This window comes from Coregonus clupeaformis, chromosome 15, assembly GCF_020615455.1.
Source record: "Coregonus clupeaformis isolate EN_2021a chromosome 15, ASM2061545v1, whole genome shotgun sequence".
NCBI classification, from domain to species: Eukaryota; Metazoa; Chordata; class Actinopteri; order Salmoniformes; family Salmonidae; genus Coregonus; species Coregonus clupeaformis.
This window is the reverse complement of record NC_059206.1, coordinates 64,548,210-64,556,487: the sequence shown is the minus strand read 5'-3', so window position 1 is coordinate 64,556,487 and position 8,278 is coordinate 64,548,210.

Sequence of the window (8,278 nt, the reverse complement as noted above, 5' to 3'; positions counted from 1 at the left end):
TCTCTCTCTCCCCCTCCCCCTCCTCTCTCTCCTTCTCCTCTCGCTCCCCCTCTCCTTCCTCTCTCTCCCCCTCTCCTCTCCTTCTCCCTCTCTCTCCTCCTCTCTCCTTCCCTCTCCCACTCCCACTCCCCCCTCTCCCCCTCCCTCTCCCTCCCTCCCTCTCCCTCTCCCTCTCTCCCTTTACTTCTCCCTCTCCCTCTCCCTCTCCATCTCCCTCTCCATCTCCCTTTCCCTCCCCCTCTGCCGCTCCTTCTCCCTCTCCTTCTCCTCCCTCTCCCCTTCTCCTTCTACCTCTCCCTCCCCCTCTAACTCCCTTCTCCCTCTCCTTCTCCCCCCCTCTCCATCCCCTTCTCCCTCTCAGCCTCCCTCTCTCTCTCCCTCCCCCTCCTCTCTCTCCTTCTCCTCTCGCTCCCCCTCTCCTTCCTCTCTCTCCCCCCTCTCCTCTCCTTCTCCTTCTCTCTCCCTCTCTCCCTTCCTCTCCCACTCCCACTCCCCCCTCTCCCCTCCCTCTCCCTCCCTCCCCTCTCCCTCCCTCCCTCTCCCTCTCTCCCCTCTCCCTCTCCCTCTCCCTCTCCCTCTCCCTCCCTCTCCCTCTCCCTCTCCCTCCCTCTCCCTCTCCCTCTCCCTCTCTTCAAATTACTTACAGAATGGTTACAGTGGGGAGAACAAGTATTTGATACACTGCCAATTTTGCAGGTTTTCCTACTTACAAAGCATGTAGAGGTCTGTAATTTTTATCATAGGTACACTTCAACTGTGAGAGACGGAATCTAAAACAAAAATCCAGAAAATCACATTGTATGATTTTTAAGTAATTAATTGCATTTTATTGCATGACATAAGTATTTGATCACCTACCAACCAGTAAGAATTCCGGCTCTCACAGACCTGTTAGTTTTTCTTTAAGAAGCCCTCCTGTTCTCCACTCATTACCTGTATTAACTGCACCTGTTTGAACTCGTTACCTGTATAAAAGACACCTGTCCACACACTCAATCAAACAGACTCCAACCTCTCCACAATGGCCAAGACCAGAGAGCTGTGTAAGGACATCAGGGATAAAATTGTAGACCTGCACAAGGCTGGGATGGGCTACATGATAATAGGCAAGCAGCTTGGTGAGAAGGCAACAACTGTTGGGCGCAATTATTAGAAAATGGAAGAAGTTCAAGATGACGGTCAATCACCTCTCGGTCTGGGGCTCCATGCAAGATCTCACCTCGTGGGGCATCAATGATCATGAGGAAGTAGAGGGATCAGCCCAGAACTACACGGCAGGACCTGGGCAATGACCTGAAGAGAGCTGGGACCACAGTCTCAAAGAAAACCATTAGTAACACACTACGCCGTCATGGATTAAAATCCTGCAGCGCACGCAAGAGTCCCCCTGCTCAAGACAGCGCCTGTCCAGGCCCCGTCTGAAGTTTGCCAATGACCATCTGGATGATCCAGAGGGAGGAATGAGAGAAGGTCATGTGGTCTGATGAGACAAAAAATATAGCTTTTGGTCTAAACTCCACTGGCCGTGTTTGGAGGAAGAAGAAGGATGAGTACAACCCCAAGAACACCATCCCATCCATGAAGCATGGAGGTGGAAACATTATTCTTTGGGGATGCTTTTCTGCAAAGGGGACAGGACGACTGCAACCGTATTGAGGGAAGGATGGATGGGGCCATATATTGCGCAGATCTTGGCCAACAACCTCCTTCCCTCAGTAAGAGCATTGAAGATGGGTCGTGGCTGGGTCTTCCAGCATGACATTGACCTGAAACACACAGCCAGGGCAACTAAGGGGGAATGGCTCCGTAAGAAGCATCTCAAGGTCCTGGAGTGGCCTAGCCAGTCTCCAGACCTAAACTCAATAGAAAAATCTTTGGAGGGAGCTGAATGTCCGTACTTCCCAGCAGACAGCCCCGAAACCTGAAGGATCTGGAGAAGGTCTGTATGGAGGAGTGGGCCAAAATCCCTGCTGCAGTGTGTGCAAACCTGGTCAAGACCTACAGGAAACGTATGATCACTGTAATTGCAAACAAAGGTTTCTGTACCAAATATTAAGTTCTGCTTTTCTGATGTATCAAATACTTATGTCATGCAATAAAATGCAAATTAATTACTTAAAAATCATACAAATCAATTTTCTAGATTTTTGTTTTAGATTCCGTCTCTCACAGTTGAAGTGTACCTATGATAAAAATTACAGACCACTACATGCTTTGTAAGTAGGAAAACCTGCAAAATCTGCAGTGTATCAAATACTTGTTCTCCCCACTGTATAACATAAACACATTACAAACCATAGCATAATGTCCTGCAGTGTTACCAACAGAAACACAATTATGAGTTCAACCCCCACCAAAAGAACCAAGCCTAACAATGCATATCCTTCTATTGAGATGCATACAGGTTTAGTTTAAGGTAAGTCTGAATACACATACACATCTGGTCACTGAAATACTACTACAGACACTGATCACTTACATTCCAGCTCCCTAAAGCATCACAAACTCTCTCTCACACACACACACACACACACGGTGCAGCGGTCTAAGGCACTGCATCTCAGTGCTTGAGGCGTCACTACAGACCCCCTGGTTCGATTCCAGGCTGTATCACAACCGGCCGTGATTGGGAGTCCCATAGGGCGGCGCACAATTGGCCCAGCGTCGTCCGGGTTTGGCCGGTGTAGGCCGTCATTGTAAATAAGAATTTGTTCTTAACTGACTTGCCTGGTAAAATAAAAAAACACAGACACACACAGATACACAGCAAGCAAGGGATTATTCTCCATTCATAATTAGAAATCCAGAGGCCTTCCATCTACATTTACAACACTGCTAGGTGTTACTGTAATCCTCTCCCCATTACCCCTGTCTGTCCATTTAGCTCTTAAACATAAATACTACACACACACACACACACACAGACACACACACACACTCACAAGCGCACACACACAAAGACACGCACAAGTGTGCCCACATACACATACGCACAAACACACTGACATGCTCACACTCATTAATACTCATACTCACACACACAAACACGCACAAAATTTAGCTGTCCCCTGGGCTGGTTTTATTCCTCCAGAAATTCCTGACACTCCTAAATGTATCTGTATTGTTAATCACCCTCTGCGTGTGTGTGTGTTGTGTGTTTTGTAGTAGGGGGGTTATTAACAAAAGGCCCATAGTAAAACCCTCAAAGGATCAGACATCTGGGACACAGCGGATCAACTAAGGTCACCATTCAAAAACAGTGTCTGCTTCCCAAATGGTACCCTTTTGATAAAAAGTAATGTACTATATAGGGAATATGGTTCCATTTGGGGCGCAATCAGTGTCAACATTGGAACCTCAAACACGTGAGCAGTAGGCTACTGACTTCAATAAACCGGAACAGCATGACAACACAAGTAGCAGCAAGAAATCATGATATGCATGGAAAGAGGATTTCGTCACAATGGATGAAATGTAAACACAACAATGTAAAGACAACTGGATGTTTTTGATATGACTGCGTTACGGTTGCCTAGAAAAAGAGTGTAGGAGCGGTTTCTAACTAGCTGTAAATAACTTTAGCTAGCGAACGTCAACTAACTAATGTGCTAGCTTGATATCTAGTGTAATATAAACTAACAAACTAAATTACTCTAGCTTGCTAGCTAACATTACATACATGGCTAACTGTGGGGCGAAACAATTAACTTATTCACAGTGCTAGCAAACATATGCTGCCTCCAATGCATCATTACAGTTTGTGCCACATAACGACTGGAAAAGCAAGCTGCCCTTTGAATTAACTTCTACTGTACCACAAAGACAAAAGAAGATCCTTAGGCTGCAAATCCCCTCACTAATGTTTTAATTAATGGTATTGGAAGTGAAAGCCTCTTGTTACATCTCTCTTTTCCCTCATAAAGTACTGGACTGGAAAAACCTCAACAGAGACATGAGAAAGCCTGGAGCCAGAAACACAGCAACAGAGACTGTACTCTCAAACACGCATGCACGCACACGCACATACACACACACACACACACACACACACACACACACACCTCCAGAGGAATCCAAAGGCTACAATTACAGATCCAAAGAATTATGACTCCTACTTAATCACTTTCTGCCCTGGGCTAGCGAGACAAAAGGAGTGGCACATGGAAAGTGCATCGGAGAGACTTATCTTTCATTAGGATTCTTTGTCTGTGTTTTGCATAGCCGGTGTGTTATTACGATTCCTCTCCTCCTAACAGCAACCGAGGAATGACTAATTCTCCGTCTTACATAAATTATTCTGATATAAGAACGCCGGAGATCAGTACACCCATATAATCGTATAATCATATTTCCTGAATAGATTAGAGCGTATGTGCAGCGTCGTGCGTGCGTAGTGTGCCGAAACGCATGTGTGTGTCAAGCATACACGCTGAAGTGTGTGTAGCGTAGTCGGAGCGTAGAGATGTCTACAATAGATTATATCATGCTATTTGGAAGCATATGGATAGGGATAGAGATACTGTGACAAAACTAACTGGTTACTTCTTGTCTTGGCTGTCACAGTGCAATGCTGTCCACGCTACACTAATTTAAAATAATGATGGAATTAAGTAGAATCCTAGCACTCAGTGGGGGGAAAGATTGTGCCAACCAACAACATTATCTTCTTGGAACGTTACCTCTTGCTGGTAGCTGTGTAGATGTCACTATGGGCTGAGCACACTCCTTCCTCTCTCTGGCGTTGCTTTTTCAAGTCGGCATCCCGATGAGAATATGACAAGTCTCTGAATTCACCTTCATAAGCCATTAACACCCAGTCACTCCCATTCACTCATAATCAGCGACCTGCACCAATCAACTCCATAGAGCCTCTGCCGTGTGGCGTGGGAGGGACTGAGAGCTTTGTCTTAGCAACGCCTGGTGCTTTTAACCAAGGCAGTGTTGCCAGTGTATTTTCCTCTTAAGCTACAGGCCAAAGCCAATTAATTGCGGTGGGGTGTTCAACCATGTTGAAAGAGAAATTAAGAAAATGGCCTTCGTTTTGCTGTGGGTTTTAGAGGATGTAGATGGAATTATATGAGGCCTTCTTTCACCCACTTCAGATCTGATCTGAATCTCTGCAGTAGGTGGTATTGTCTCACCTGAGTGAAAGAAAGACATCTAGAAATCTATTTATCTAGTGTCTAAAATTGAATGTGTAGCTCAATAAAGTAACTTTAAGATGATTTGGACATTAAACAAAAACAAATCTTAGCCCTGGACTAAGAAGAATTTTCAATGGAGATGTGAGAAAGAGGGAGGGTACTGAGTTTATTGTTCGAAGGGAAAGCATGGTGTATGTATTATAGATGAGCAGGCTTTTTAGACATCTCTGTGTATGGGGGTGGTGTGTGTGTGTGTATGTGTGTGTGTGTGTGTGTGTGTGTGTGTGTGTGTGTGTGTGTGTGTGTGTGTGTGTGTGTGTGTGTGTGTGTGTGTGTGTGTGTGTGTGTGTGTGTGTGTGTGTGTGTGTGTGTGTGTGTGTGTGTGTGCATAATGAATTTTTATCCTTCAGAGAGCACAGCGATCACAGCATATCTGACTCCAAAAGAGCTGTATTATGCCAGACAGAATGTAAGCTGCATGAGGTAAGATAACCCTAGTTAAAAATGTAAAGCATTTGAGACATCACACAGCTAACATTGTATTGTTGAATAAATTAATCTAAATGTGTATTCTTACAAGCACAAGAATTATGCATTTTTTATGCTTCATTTAACAAATTCCAGTCTGTACAGATTCATACAGTACACACTAGCCCATCTCTCTCCCCCCTCTCTCGCTCTCTCTCCTCTCACTCTATCTCTCTCTCTCGCTCTGTCTCTCCTCCCCCCTCTCTCGCTCTCTCTCCTCTCACTCTATCTCTATCTCTCCTGGCAAGGTGTCACCGACCGCCAAACGGGGGAGGTAAGTGTGTTCTCGAGACATGGACGAGGGTTTCTCTAATGGAGCCAATTCACTGTGTTAATGCACTCAAATGTTATTATTGCCCACTCTTTACCCACCATGTAGCACCGGCTTGATTGGCAGCTGGATCTATGTGTTGGCTGCATAAAAGCAGCTTAAGTGTATCTCCACTTCAGGTTTTGTTCATTAAAGGCGCAATCTGCGATTTGTCCATCGATTTGTGGACTTGTAAATAAATGATATATATACAGTGCCTTCAGAAAGTATTCACACCCCTTGACTCTTTCTACATTTTGTTGTGTTACAGCCTGAATTTAAAATGGCCACTGGCTTACACACAATACCCCATTATGTCAAAGTGGAATTATGTTTGTCAACATTTTTACAAATTAATTACAAATGAAAAGCTGAAATGTATTCAACCCCTTTGTTATGGCAAGCCTTGATAAGTTCAGGCATAAAAATGTGCTTAACAAGTCACATAATAAGTCTCTGTACCCCACACATACAATTATCTGTAAGGTCCCTCAGTCGAGCAGTGAATTTCAAACACAGATTCAACCACAAAGACCAGGGAGGTTTTCCAATGCCTCGCAAAGAAGGGTGCCTATTGGTATAAAAAAAGCAAACATTGAATATCCCTTTGACCACAGTGAATTTATTAATTACACTTTGGATGGTGTATCAATAATCCCAGTCACTACAAAGATACATGCATCCTTCCTAACTCAGTTGCCGGGGAGGAAGTAAACCCCTCAGGGAATGGTGACTTTAAAACAGTTACGGAGTTGAATGGCTGTGATAGCAGAAAACTGTGGATGGATTCACCCTGTAGTTACTACACAATGATAATGTACGATCCCGCAGTCTGAGTCGGGTCCTGTCTGTGGTCTAGTTGTTCTGCTCGTGATCTCCAGTTTCCCGAGGGTGCTGGAACGCTCCGGGGAGCTCTCTTGATTTCCGCACCTGCATCCCATCAGCAATCTGCACACCTGGTCCTGATCATCACCTTCTTAGGCTCTGGTCTAACATCCATTCCCTGCCGGATGGGCAGCCATTAACATCATTCTCCCGAACCTTCACCCAACCCCTGCCGTGCCATCGTTTAATCTGCCACTTCACCTCCACCTACTCATCTCCGCCACCCGCTCCGTCTCCTGGATTATTCTGCACCTTTGAATCTGTAATAAACCCTCACCTTCGTTCAACTCTCCTTGTCCTGGTCTGCTTTGGGTTCTGTCTTAGGGAACCGTGACAGAACGATCCGGCCATTAATGAACCCAGCGGATCTGGACTCTGTTCGCCATGCCATTTCCCATCAGGAGAAGATGTTGGGACAACATAGCACGGCACTACAGGAGATCGCGTGTCAGTTCGGAACCTTTCTACCGGTCTGACGGAGGTCCAGAACCAACGCGAGTTTCCGGTGGAGGATCCACTACCGGTTTCACCCATCTCGCCTGCCGCTTCTGGAGCTGTGTCCTTCCGTGAGCCCAAGGTTCCGACGCCGGATAAATATGAGGGGGAGCTGGGAAGATGCCGTTCCTTCCTTATGCAGTGTGGATTAGTGTTCGATCTACAGCCCTACTCTTATGCCACAGACAAGGCTAGGATAGCCTTTGATTGAGTTGCTGCGTGGTCGAGCGCTGGAGTGGGCTTCAGCCGTTTGGGAACGACAGGATCCTGCATGGCTTCATACCAGGGGTTCACGGCCGAGATGAGGGAAGCTCTTCGACCATTCCGTCCGTGGGAGGGACGCAGCTAGGCGCCTGTTTTCGCTTCGCCAAGGAACTCGCAGCGTGGCCGACTTCGTGATCGAGTTCAAGACGTTGGCTGTGGAGAGAGTGGGTGGAATGAGGAGTCTCTGCAAGCGGCCTTTACCAGGGTCTGTCGGAGCAGCTCAAGGATGAGTTGATCTCCTATCCGGAGCCTAGTGACCTGGACAGCTTGGTAGCCTTGTCTATTCGGGTGGATAATCGAGTCCGAGAGCGAAGGAGGAGAAGCAATGGGGTCCGGTCCAATCGATCAGCTTCTCAGTTCCCAGTCGGGTCGGGTGGTGGACCAGAACACGTCGATCATTCTCCACCACAAAGGATTAGTGGAGAGGTTCTCTCTCCCGATTCTGAACCCATGCAAGTGGGGCGGCACGGGTTAACCAAGGAGGAGCGTCAACATAGACGTAAGACCAACTGTTGCCTCTACTGTGGTAGCTCGACATTACATCTCCACTTGTTCCCGGCGGTCGTCAAACTGCCCGGCTCGCTAAAGTTGGGAGGACTTTTAGCGAGCCAGTTTCAACCTCTCAGTACCTCTGTCAGACCCCCGTTTCGGC